Here is a 14755-nt window from a genome sequence, read left to right on the forward strand (position 1 = left end):
TTTCAATTCCATTTAATTAATAGTATTAAATTCAATGTTTACAATTAATTACATTATATACATTATATAATATATTATTATTATTATATATTATATAAAAAATGTGATTTCAAAATATAGTTCTAAATATTTAAAAAAAAATTCGCATCAACATATGTTAAGTCCTCTAACTGTGACGAAACGGAGTATATTCGAAGACTGAAAATATTATATAAAGAAAAGATTGATATAATTATCAAAGATTATAGTATTCAATAGATATAAAAATGTATATATTATATATTTAAGTTTAATATTACATATTGATTGTAGTTAAATTTACATTTCATTAAATGTGGTAATTATTTATATAAATGAAATAGTTGTAAATAAAAGATTACATAAAAAAAAATTATTTTATGATATATTGATTTAAAAACTTACTATATGCTTTATTTTCAATATTTTATTAATATATACTATGACTTCTTTGATCTGAAGAACACTGTAGAACGTTACTTTGTAACTTTCTTTAATATTGTGTGATGTCTTATTCAAAATAAAATGCATAAAATAAGCATTTTTTTCTAGATTGAAATTATTTTCTTATTTTATTTTTGTATTAATATTTATTTAGTTCTAACAATAATAATTTAACAATTTCTGAATTATCCTTTAATTATTGAAATTCCGCTTAAGATAATTATTTTTACAAATTTAATTACCCAAAAAAGAGAAAAGGTGTCCAAATTGGAAATCTGGTTTCGTGTTGTATATAATTATCTGTAAATCCATATGATCAAATCTTCAAATTCGATCCACCAGACTTACAGAATGAATTACATTATGGAATTTCTTCTATTATGGGCACTCTTGAAGGGTTGCATCGCACCCTTGGCATTACCACCATTACGCACCACCTACATTATTTAATGTAGTTGTGTCTTAGGTGTTATGAATCCATACACTGCGAGTATCAATTAATATAGGATATAATACGAAAGCGGGTGTAATAGTAAAATAATTATTATTACTCTTTGTTAAATTCAATTTTTCTCAATTCAATTAGCCTTAGGATGCAGTCAGCTACCTTAGCGCTGACGTCCTTTCATATTTTGCAATGATGATTGAATTATTAAACATAATTTTGTAGTTTTCACAAAAACGAATAAACTCAAAATCATAAAATATCAGCTTCGCAATAGTCCAATATTAAGTAATTGTATTCTCATCAACTGCTCACATGTAGGGGATCCAAAATCTTTCAAACAAAAATAAAGCACTTATACTCGTAGTACGTTCACTTAAATCGCTTATTGTAATAAATGCCATTTATTTTCAAAGAATTGGTAATAAAAACAATACATTTGATATATCAGTTATACCAAATATTAGATTACTTAATTTTTAATTGCATTAAAAAATGCATTGAACATATTCAATGAGATTATACAACAGACCTAATTGATTTGTGTCAGACATAATTGATTTGTATTACACTTAATTGATTTGTGCATAGAGTAAAGTTAAGAGAAACTAAAACAAAGTTATACATTTACCAGCTTGAAAACCTTTTTTAGAAAATAACTATTCATTTAGTTTTAGACAGTGTCTAAGGAATGTATCTATGTATACTATTATAGCACCTAAACGAACCTCTCATAGAAAATATTGTATTAGATTATTGTATTATCGTTTTAAATGATTAATGGCTAAAATTTGGAAAATTAATTATTTTAATAATTAATTTATAAATTTGTAATCTCAAATAATTTGTAAGAGAAGCTATGAAGAAATGTGACTATATCTTCATTGTTTGTAACCTCTGTTTTCTATTAAACACAGAGATTTTGCATTCCACTAGCGCGTAAGGAATATATACAAAAACTGAAAAGTAGTGAACCTATGTTTGACTAAGGCCCATGTTAAGTACAAATTACTTTTGTACTTTTTGCTAGTGTCTATATTTTCAAGGAAAATTATACATACATACATACCACACGGCTTTGACTGAGTGTCGAGGCACAGATAGCTTGGGGCTCTCACGACCGAATTTACACCGAAATTTGTTTATTTTCTTACTCTCAGTTTTTTATTTGCTTTGAAAGTAACAACAATTTTGACGTGCCCATGACACTATATAACATGGGCCTAATGAAATTGATATTTGTGAAAACAATAAATTCAAATTTAATATTTGTATTATTATATTCATGACAAATTTCGAAGTAAATAGAATACGTGGTAGTTAGAGATCTTTTAAACTTATGATTTCACAAGTCTATATTTTTTTATACCATATACCATATATTATATATATTATATATATTATAATATTATAAATACGAGTAGCATTTCTTGCACTCGTATTGCTCTCGATATATGTTATTAAATATAAATTTGATTTATCATATATTGGTAATAAATAATAAATATATTAATATTGTATTATAATATTATAATGTTATAATATATAGAGGGTAGAAAAGAGAATAATATAGAGAACAAAATAGTTAAGAACAGCTCCTTTCATTAGTAATACTGTGTATGGATGTAAAATAAATATTTTATGAAATATTCTTCTTAGAGAGGTCAAGGTTCACACTGTGGCACTACAGTCCAGTGTGAAATATTCAAAATAAAAGGAAAAACATTACAGATCGTGATATAGGTTGCTCAAAAAGCATCTATCCGAAAAAGTGTGTAAATTATAGTCAAAAAATGTACTAGAAATCTTTTTATAGGAGTAAATAGATAGAACACTTCTTGACAAAAAATAATTACAAAATTACATAGTATTGATAATGAAAATAGAAATGGAAATATAAAAAATTTTAAAAATGGTAAAATATAAATTTTCTATAATTAAAAAAAAATGTTAAAAAAATTAATTTCGAATAACCGTAATCCATTCAATGCGATGAGACAAATTCGATTTTAATTTAAATAATATTTAACGAATTAAAGATTTGTATATAGCTTTTTTTAGGAGAACTTTTAGTTGAGCTAAATACTTAATTACTCAAATATTAATAATATATTATTTACTTGAATGGTATATTATTACTATTTTACATAAAATTAGGTAAAATAAACTTATATGAAAATAAAACAGAAAAAAATCAAAAATTTTTATTAATAAAATATTAAATAGTTTTCCAACTCACTGATTCGTTGTTTTGTTTTGAAAAATCTTGCCTGACGTCTATGACTGCAACGAAAAAATCGTGGGAGCTAAATGCACCTTCGTCGGAAGGCAATCATCCACATAGTTCCAAATCTCGATTGTTTACTGTCATGTACTACCTCAAAGGTTTTGAAACGGTTATATTAAAGGACTTTATTAATTTATTATATTAATTATTTTTATTAATTATTAATAGATATTATTAGATATTATTAATATAATTTCGTTCGTAATTATAAATTTTTAATTTTTTAACCATCGCATTTACGATTTGTCATATTTTTAGAAATTCGTAATTTTATTTACATTGAAAATGAAGCTAGTTCAGCTGTATATTTTATATTCGACTTAAACAAACTTATATGGTATATCTAATGTCTTTAAAACAAATCTCATATCATTATGTTTAATGGACTAAAAGACTAAAAGATGTATTTCTCTGTTTTGCTCTATGGATTTTTTTCTGAATTAATATAAAATCAGTAAACTAAAAAGAATCAAAAATTATTGACTGATACCTAAAATTGACATATTCAGTGCCTTTATATAGCTCTGGTTTTAAAATTATTTGATTATAAATATAAATTGATTATAAAAATTAACTGATGTGAAAAGTAACCTGTTTTTTTTTCTTCTTAAAACTTTTTAATAATTATTGTATTCATACTTGCATTAACTTTTATGAAGAATTAAAAAACAAAAATATTTATTTAAAGAATTTTATTATGAATCTATTAGCAAATATTTTTACTAATACTATATACAACTTTAGTGGAACTTGCTTAAGTAATTCTTATTAGTTTGCTATATATTTTTGTCGGTGTATTTAAAACACGATTTAAGTTCATGTCGCATTTTAGTCAATGGTTATTTTTTGCCATAATTCTTTTTTTATTTATTAATTTAACATAAATAAGTAGGGCATTATTATAAGCAAATCAAGTTTTAGTGGCATTTTTGTTAGTCGAGACTTACATTAAGATACTCTGCATTGTTGCAATTTATTTGTATTTTATTTTGTTTATAATTGACTTTTATTAAAATTCGAATTGAAATTAAATTGAGAAGTGAATGAATTTTGTCAATATTTTGCAAAGGTTAAATTGATCTGAAGCAACGGCGCCCATCTGTCTTTATTATAGAGAAGACTTTCAGCATAGATAAAAGCTATTGCAAAAGTAAAGAAGGAGATACTTACTTACAAGCAGCACTTTGATTCGAAATAGTACTTTGAAATAGTACCCTAAAGAAATCAATTCTGTTTTAGGATATAAAAAGTCACAAATAAATTTTATTTATAACGAATTTTAACAAATTAATTAAAATACTGTACTGTAGCACAGTAGTTTCCAAAAAAATCTTATACCTTTACAAGCATTTATACTTTGAATATCTTTTAGACGAAAAAGTATTGTATAACTGAGTTATTTAATATAAAAAGTTTTTAAATTTATTTATTACTGATTTACTGCTTATAGTTAAAAACTTTGAATTACAGTTTAAGGCATGATCCATAAGAGGTTTTGTATCTTTTGCATACGGAAAAATTATTTATTACATAGACAATAAAAATATTTATATAAAGTTATTAAAAATTTAAATACGAATGTAAATAGAGGTATTAACATTATTTTAAATATACATACAAAAATAAATATGTATTTATAAAAATATATTAAAATATTTTATATAATAAAAACTTTTTTAATTTTAAAACGTAAAATTCAATTGTAATATTAAATGGGAAAATAAAATATTATAATAATGTACAAGTCAGTATAAATTCAAAATTAACTAAAAAATTTAAAAATATAAATAAATACTATTTTATGCAAAAATAAACATAAAATATATATTAACATAAGTATTTAAAAGAAAAATAATTTGAAATATTAAAAAAAAAAAAATATATATATATATACAATATAATTACAAATACAATAATAAATAAGTATTAATTACATCTAGTATTTTATATAAATTCCTTGTATTTACTGTTTTTAAGGCTTTTTGTAGGTACTTAACCCATAAAAAACATAATTTTAATTTTTAATTTTAAAAATTTTAAATATTTATATTCATAAATAAATAAACTGTATACCCAAAATAAATATAAAATAAAAAAATACTAATGAATACAAAAATAATTAATAACATGAATTAAATTTAGTTAAACAAATCAATTAATGAAATTTTTGGACTGACCTATGAAAACATCTTTTGGCTCCATATATAATTTTGTCCATATATAATTTTCGGATAATTATAAAATATTTATGAATATAAATTTATTAATAAAGTAATTATTAAATGCAGAACTATATTCAAATCATATATATAATTATTGGTATAAAAATAACTTAAAACAGGATAAATAATAATTAAAACTTTCGTTCTAACCACTGTTTCAAATGACGAGTTCCCATCGCCAATGACTATTGGAAATGTGTATGGGTTTTATTATAATTTCTTGGACTTAACGTGCTAAGCTTAGAACTTTGATTTCGTTTAAGATAAATTTAGAAATAATTTGAATGTATTAAAATAATATAAACAAAAATAAATGTAATTATATTTTTATTTGAAATATGTTTTCTAATTCTGTAAATATTTATATTTGTTTATAATATTTTTTTATAAATTAAATATAAAATAAAAATTATTGAATATTTTTTAAAAAGTTTATTTCTCAAATACCACAGACTGTTAAAATGCAAGTTTATGCTTTTTTATGGATTTTTTAACATCTATTTTTAATCATTTCTATAGGAATCTATACATTCTATAGGAATCAAGGCTTTTTAGATCAGATTTGAAAATTAAAATTTTTTCATTATTATTTTTATAATAGATTTATAAATATAAATGCTGATAACGTTTGATCTCGGTAGCTAGTCACATCCTTTCTTCTGTTCTGAATTATTACCATATTTGTTGCGATTTATAAAGTATTGTTCTTCGCCATTAAATTATAGGCTTCCTTTGTTTTCCGGAGCTTCCGTGCTACATTGTAGTTCTATTTATGAGATAATATTACATCCGTTTTGAAACATCTTCCCAATATACCGCCACTTTTAATATTTTATTGTTAATTGAATGTTAATAGTAGAAATTCTTTGTCGCTAATACTATTCGGTCAAAATACATCACATATGTTTCTCAGGAAATAGTTGCCAAAGGCGCCAATTTTCTTGGTAATACACTTATATTCGGTCGCCTTTCCCATTTCGCATCCATACGTAAGAACTAATTTTGTGCTACTACTATATATTCCTGTAGATTTTACATAGTATTCGTAAAAATGATAAAATTTTTATGGCACGATAAAAATGATGTTATAATAAGTTGCAGTTCTAACATGGACTTATCAATGCATCTATGCTCTCTAACAAATGTAGTTAATTTCTAAGTTATATATTTATGTACCATTCTGGTACTATTCAGTAGTAACATAACTCTCTGATTGGATTTTTATCTGGGTATCGCATTTAGTTAGTTAATGTGTAAAATTTTTGGGTGTCAAATCACAATAACGGTAATATATATTTTGGCAAAACTTAGCTAAGGAATATAAATCTGGTTATTCAGTATTATATATATTTTATTTTATATATTCAGTATTTAATCTATCGTGTATCTGGAATACAGTACTTTATGCAGATATATAAATAAATTTGTGTTAACAGCTATTTATTCTATTTACTTAATTGATATTAGTTGTATTGATATATGAATATGGTTCTATAAGATAAGAATAAGAAGAATAGAAGAAGAATATATGATTGTTTTAAGAATTTTTTTTTAAAATAATTTTGTAGTGATCATTTATAAACAATTCGAAAGCCAATTTATAAGAAGAAAGAATTTTAATAATAATTATGAAATTATTTTTTCTCGATAACACAAGGAGATAATAGTATAGATTTTCAAATCTATTTAATGAGATGATTTTTTTTTAAATTATTGTGTTGATAAATATTTAAGTGCAGTTTCTAGTACAATTCACTTAACGTAATAAATAAAACTTTTACTTAACTAAAAATAGCATAAATTTTAATGTGTAAGAGGTTAATAGGTTATAGGTTTTAAGTAATTTAAGGTTCCATTAGACGTCTCTTAGCCAATGTAGTACAGATATGTTTAATACATATGTCTTTAATCTATGTAGTTAGTTACGTACATATCTACACCTAAGACTTGATTTGATTGAATATTATATATTAAAAACTGTTAAGAATAAGAAAGTTTTTACTTAACAAAACTTAATGCACTTGTTTTTATGAGTTTGTAGTGAAAACCGCACAGATGCTTGTGCTAAATAACGTTTCAATATATTTTCTGCACATAAAAATACAATCTCTCGTATTTAAAGTTTTATAACTATTTTACATATACTTATTGAATTGCTACTAATAAGATTTTGCTAGTTCTACAATTAAGGTGTGAAATTAGCGAAAGGTTTTCATTGTTATTCAATTATTTAAAAAGCAAGTTAGTAAAGTTATTTTTATTCTTAGTAAAAAAATTTTCTTAACAAAAATATGTTGTTTAAACCAATCGCAAAATATGATATAAAAATTTATTACTTAATAAAAATTAATTAATTAATAAATTATATAATATTTTTAATGAGCGAATTGATGTTTTTAAATTTATGAAACTAAATATTGATGTTAAAGTTAATTCCTAATTGTTTGATATTAGATTTAGTAGAAAATAATTATAATTATATTTCATGATATATTAATAAAAAAATGATGTTTTATTATTTCTCTGAGGCTAGCTCCATGCGAGCTAGCGCGTTAAATCTTTTAATAAAAATGTCTTGGTGGATTGCATTATTAATATTACCAATGCATACATGCATAATTTAAAGAAACAATATTGTATATTAAATTAAAGTTATTGGAGTAGATATTTATAATAGATACCTGCCAATAAAACAGTTATATTCGAACGGCTCCGATTTTCCTGGCACGCCAAAGAGCTTTTTTAACAATTTTTTTACAATGCAATATGTCAATATAGCCTAGTTTTGAAGATATCGGGTTTTAAAACTGGAAATTCTTACTTACCAATATCAAATCGGTTCTATTGTAGGGCTTCGAGTCATGGTTGGTGATTGTAGCATTGAATTCAAAACTGCAAGCATTTGTTTATCGGTGTTTACGGAGATATAATGCAAATATGGTGGCCTAGAAATATAACAAATTAGAAATTATGGAGATTAAGTAACTAAAGGACGATTGTAAGCGAAATTAAAAAACAAAAGTACGGCTGGATAGGAGAGGATACGACATTAGTAAACCTTATGAAGAAATCCCACACGCAGCAATGAATTGGAACTCAAAAGGGTATCGACGGAGAGGTGGACCTGCAGTGAAAATAAATTAACGAGTTACGAAATACTGCACAAAATAGAGATAGTTGGAAATATTTTGTTGTCTCCTTAAGCTCCTAAATGGAGTATAGAATTTGATAAAAAAAATAATCAGATGTAAACAAATTCTAAAAAATTAGTGACTATAATAAAATTTATTTTAATTCTATATAATTATTATTTTGTTGAGATTAGTTGAGCCAGTGCACTTCATAACCCCTCTCTACGCCTTGACTGGATTATTGTTTATTAATTCATCAGACTTAGCAATAATTGACCTCAGATCTGCATACCTTCCCGGGGAGCCTGTAACCATTCTGAGATTCGATAACGCGGTGTTGGTAAGCCTGTCAGTTTTCGTAAATAATTTCAGGGCTCTATCTACATAAATTACATATAGTTTAAAAAGTTTGACTAGTATATAAAAAAATGAATGTATTAACTTTGCTCACCAAATTGATTTTCTCATTTGTTTAAAAATGGTTTATTATTTCAAGAAATTTTTTTAAATTGTGTAAATAATTATGCCAAAAAAAAAAAAATTACGATATGAAAATTTCAAATGGAACATCATAGAAATCTAGAGAACACTGTTTAAGTTTAAATTTGTGCCATTTAAAATATTATTTCTGTCTACTTAACTAAAACAGTTCATCACATAAATCATTTATAGGTTGCAAACACCACAGACCAAATATCATGAACCCATAATAATCATTGGGAAATTTTTGAGCTTTAAGACCGACCGCAAGTTGTTTCTTAGAAAAGTTGAAAACTAAAAACAAAAATAAATAAGTAAAATCGAATTGCAATTTGTCGCAGTACACAGTTCATTAAATTAAATAAAGAAGACCGCAAAATTTCGAAAAACACTCATATCAAAAATTGTAAACATAAAACTTAAAATGAGAAGCTGACAATCTTCGAAACCCCAGTATTTGTGCCAATACCGCAAAAATTATAAATAAAAGTAAAAAAATATGTTTTTGCAAAAATTTCGTTAATGCGAATGAAATAATGACAATATATTATGTTCATTTTAATATTAGGCCAGAGAGGTCAAAGCACTCGGTGTACGTTTTATGTATTTTAAAAATACTTAGGAATTTATAAATATATTACAAATAAATTTGAATCGATAAATGAATATTCAACAAAAAAACATTTGAGTTCTGGCTAACGCTTGCTCCGATTATAATTAAAAGTATCTGATTGGACCATATCATTTATGATATTTGAAAAAAATTTTTTCACATGGCATTTCATATTGAAATACGAAACAAGTACAATAATACGTATAATAATAATAATGGAATACCACAGCTAAAATAATATCATAAAGGCAACCAAGTCAAATCAATTGATATTCATTTTAAATGATATTTAGCTTGAGGCTAAGTTGTGTGTAAAGAGTTCGCATCTCATAAAATATACTTACCCATATATAAAAATTGTATAAGCCTTCTTTTGTCTTGCGCACATACATACATATATAACATATATGCTTTTTGAGTTTCTACTATACTTAACATTAAAGTTAAAATTTGTTAATTGTATATTTCTTCATATTTATTTATATTGTGAATATTTGAATTTGTGACAACGGAGAAAGCGTGCTCACTGCCCACACTTCTTTATGATAATTAACATATTTTTGAATTATAATTTCTCTGAAAACTTCTTAAAAGCAATATTTCGATAATTTTCAGAAAGTGGTTCAAAGCGTGCTAATTGCAATTTAAAATTTAAATTGGCAAAGAAAGACCATTTAATATTTTATTACTACTTCGTTTTCATAGAACAAAAAATAAGTTTATTTCTATAAACAAAAAAAAATCGGAAACAAAATTTTAATGAATATATATTTGTATTAATTTGATGACAATTTTATTTGATGCACCAATACACCAATAAAAAAAATTATAATAATATTATATGCTAAAGATTATAAGTAAAAAGTAGTCGCGAATTATTAAATGGAACACAAAAAAAAAATTATGTATTAATCGAAATTTATTTTGTTGCCTTCAAAGTATGCCTTTTCGAATGTAATACAGCTATGCTGGCACTTGACCCAATCTCTACTATATATTTCTCGTTTACTGATTGAGCTATGAACTTTACATCTTTCAGGAAATTTCCTTTCATGCCCACAATCGGCTAGAAATTCTTTTCTGGAATTGGTAATTTAAGGTTCAGATATAAGGTTCAGATATAAAATTATATTGGATCATGTTAGGTGCTTAAATACTCTTAAACTACGATGGCTTTTTGCAATAGCAGAACATTCAAAAGTATAATTGCAAAAAGAACTAAAAAAAATATCTGTAATATAAATATTTTTTATATAAATTAAAATATGATTAAAAATAAGTGTAATTGTTTTACTAAGAGTAAATTTTTTATAATTTTATGTGTTAAATAAACGACCTAAACCCGGTGAAAATCAAAACACGTATTGAAAATTGGTCGTCTGTAATAGATTGCATGAATGAGAATGAGTAACCACAGGGTCAATCATGATGATACTAATACAGAAAAAAATTGTGATGGTATATTTGTAAACAGTTTTTAACGGAATGGATTATACTTTATATATTAAGATTCTAAAACTTTAAGGATTCTAAGCACTAAATATTTAGACAATGAAGGAAAGTTCTACCACCAAGGAAGTTATGATATGGTTGAATGAATGCATAGCAAAGAATAGTAAATTACTATAGATTAATTATAGAATTGTTATGTAGTACACTTTGATAATGTAATAAGTAACACAATTAATGATAACAATACTAGTTTATGTATTACTGCATATATTACTGAAAAAACAGTAGATGAACAAATTTTGGCACAGCATAGGTGCAGAACTCGTGATAGTTAAGAATAGATAGAACACGTGATAGTTCAAAAAAATGAATGATCTTCAACAGAATATAATACACCTAATAACTTATAAAGATAAAATAACATTTTTCACCAAAATGAGAACAAATAATCCCGAAGCGCATGATTGATTGATTCCGCGTTTTTTAAAACCCTGTTATTTGAGATTACAAAAAATGGTTTTTCGTTTTTAAAAATTTTATTTTTTTTAAATTTTTTCCTTTTTTAAAAGAATTACTCGAAAATCATGTGGATTCAGAACGTGTAATTTTACAGACATATAGAAAATTGCATATTTTTTAAAACTCGTGTTTTTGAAGTATAGTGTCTTTCGGGGTATCTATTATTTAATATATATCTCTGTGGTTTCTTTACAGCCGAAACTAGTATAACAACAGCAAATAAAATGTACTATATGTAAGCACATATACCAGTATAGTTCCATTTGTATGCCCGAGTCATACATACCTCTTTGAGTCATACATGCCTACGGGCTGAAAAGACTCCACATGGTCAACACCCAAACGTGTAGATACCTGTAGTTCGACTAGGTCAGGTATTTCTATCCAGCGTATGGCTATGTTATGAGTTTTTGTGTTTGCATGTAGTTGTGTGCAATTATTGACATTAGAATAGTGTTTTAATTTTCTTCTTGTAGAAAATAGATTAGAATTGAACTCCTCTGGCTTACTTATAGGTTTTGGTAGTCTAGTTGAGTGCAATATAGGTTTAGTGATCTAATAGACCACTTGATCTTTGTAAAAACCGGCTATTAATTTTACTTTATTTTTATAGGATACCACAGAGTGTCTGTTAGATTGTTGCCATGCATGGAGCAAGATATTTTACTAAATTTTTATTAGTAATTATAGATGGATTTTTTTTTGTATGAGTGTTATTATTATTATAATGAGTATTTTTGTGTAATTAAAAAAAAAAATTTTTATATTTTCTGAATTAAAATCTATATGAAAGTTTTGTGATCAGTTGAAAAAGTGAAGGTATATATTAATTAAATAAAGGAAGTAGTTATCACACAAATGAAAAGTTATTATTAAATCAAGTAATTACTTATAAATGTGTTTGATTTGTATATAATTCTAATATATGTAAAAATATGCGGTACTAGTTATTATTCTTTAAATATTGCTATTTTGTCTACAATAATGATGAATACTTCGTAACAAATTTCGTTGGATTAACCGAAATGCCATTAAAAATTTATAACACTTGACTTTCAATTAATCTTATCATATTAAAATTGATTTCTTAAATCTGATTGTAATTTACAAATAACTTTTGTATTACTAAAATGATAAATTTCATTGCTTTGTAGTACTATTAAAAAAACATTAATATGCAATTATTCTTTGAATATTTTGTACGAAAAGTACGCGGTAGTGTTTTCCTGAGAAATTTCGTGTCAAGCAATTCGATTCGCAAATATTTTTCGAATTAGAAATGAAATAAAATTTTTTACGAATAAAACTCTATTTTCAAATGCTAATATATCCTCCTTGTGGTTGATAGTAATTGTATGGTTTTGCAAATTATTCACATATTATCGACTACCGATCGCACGATTTTTTCAATTTGATCGATCATTTTAAATTCAAATTAAACTGTCATATAAAATACAGTAATATTTTTAACATTTTTGCATAATTCATATTTCAAAAATGGGATTTCTACTTTTATAGATGATTTTTTTTTATAAATGTTTGGATGAACTTTTATTTTCTATCCGCGAATTAGAAAAGCGTGATTAAAAGTTTCATACACGTTTTGAATTTTAACTGATATAGTATTTTCTAAATTTTTCGTATCAAAAAAAAACTTTATTTGCTCGCTACTGTGGCCACATGTATCTCACACATACATTTCTTAACCAAATTAAATTAATGTTTCTCTGGCAAAGGCAAAAAATGCACGTCATCACATTAACTACTTAATCCGTGCTTATTCATTCCCGTACCATTTGAAGCTAACCCGTAGGCAAGCCAACTCATTGTACACTTTAGTGACGATACACAGCACTGAAGTGCGCTATGCACGCTTGATTAATGCTCTTCAACTGGTACAAGTGCTTTTTGAGTGTCTGCTTGTGTGTAGGTTGTCAGCCCTTTTTTCTGATATGTGAGTATCTTTCACATTTTGAAAAGCATTTCGGTACTTCACATAATTCGCTGTTTTTGTGCTGTGTTTGTGCCGTTTTTGTGCGGCGAAACATTTTGCCTTACTGGAATGACTCGTAAAATAGAAAATATTGCGAATTTTCATTTTATAATTAGTTTTCTCACGGTTTTTAAACTTTGAGAGTAATTTTGGTTTGAAGCTAATAAGTAGAAAACATTTAATCACGGTTTTTCTGTATCTGTAGCAAAATTTAAAAGTGACCATCTAGCAAACACATGTGGTCCGTAAAATGGTAGGTGTCGCATCATGTTGCAAAAGCGATTTCAATTTGTTGGGATTATGTTGACTAAAGATTAGCGTAAATTGTTGAAATGCTTGTGAAAAAGTAATTGTATTTCAATGTTTTTACTGTACATGCATGAAATTGTTTCATTTATCGATTGTATTTAATAAATTTTTACTGAGCTACAAAAGTAAGCTAATGCCGGCAGATTTTGAAACATAAATCATTTTAAAAAGCATAAAAACTGCATTAGTGAAGGGCGGCGATATCAATCTTGTTTCCCTCTGCAACAGCAATACACTCCATATATTCTGTATAAACTATCGTATATGTGAAACATAATAAAAAACTATTTAAATAGAAAAATAAAGATAATGTTAATTTTTTCTTGCCGAGAGGGACGCGTCTTTATGACGAAAAGAAACTATGTAAAAGTTAGACGGATTCGAATAGCAAAGAAAAAACAAGAACAAAAATTTTAGTTAATTTATTGAAATTTGGCAGACCATACAACGCTTTTTCGAGTATTACCAAGTACTCATCATCAGTGGTCTTAGGAAATATTTGAATTTCTTAATTAGTTTATAGTCCGTATATGATTTGTGTGGACTGCAAGTGCCAGGCTTGCAGAAAAATAAAGATGTTGTGCATTAAAAATGCAACTACATAAATAGAGTAATAAAGAAATCTGCAATCAATTATTTAAAGTAATACCACTTCGTATATATTCTCGCAGCAGGAGCAGATATTGTCTTAAAATACCAATATATATATTTATCTTCAAAATACATCTGGACATACTTTCTAATCATGTTTTTGTTGATGAACTACATAACCTAAATAATTATTCATAAAAAATTATTTAGAATCCAAACATTCAACTACTCACCTATCCGAAGCAATCTTT

At 25.3% G+C, this 14755-nt stretch overlaps 1 protein-coding gene across 1 annotated transcript in view; it reads left to right on the top strand.

Annotated features, from left to right (window-relative positions):
- The window catches only part of LOC119682735 (serine/threonine-protein kinase PAK 3-like), a 491650-nt gene that overhangs the window by 153879 nt on the left and 323016 nt on the right, over positions 1–14755 (top strand). The gene's annotated exons all lie outside the window — the stretch shown is intronic.

This window comes from Teleopsis dalmanni, chromosome 2, assembly GCF_002237135.1.
Source record: "Teleopsis dalmanni isolate 2A chromosome 2, ASM223713v2, whole genome shotgun sequence".
Lineage (NCBI taxonomy): Eukaryota > Metazoa > Arthropoda > Insecta > Diptera > Diopsidae > Teleopsis > Teleopsis dalmanni.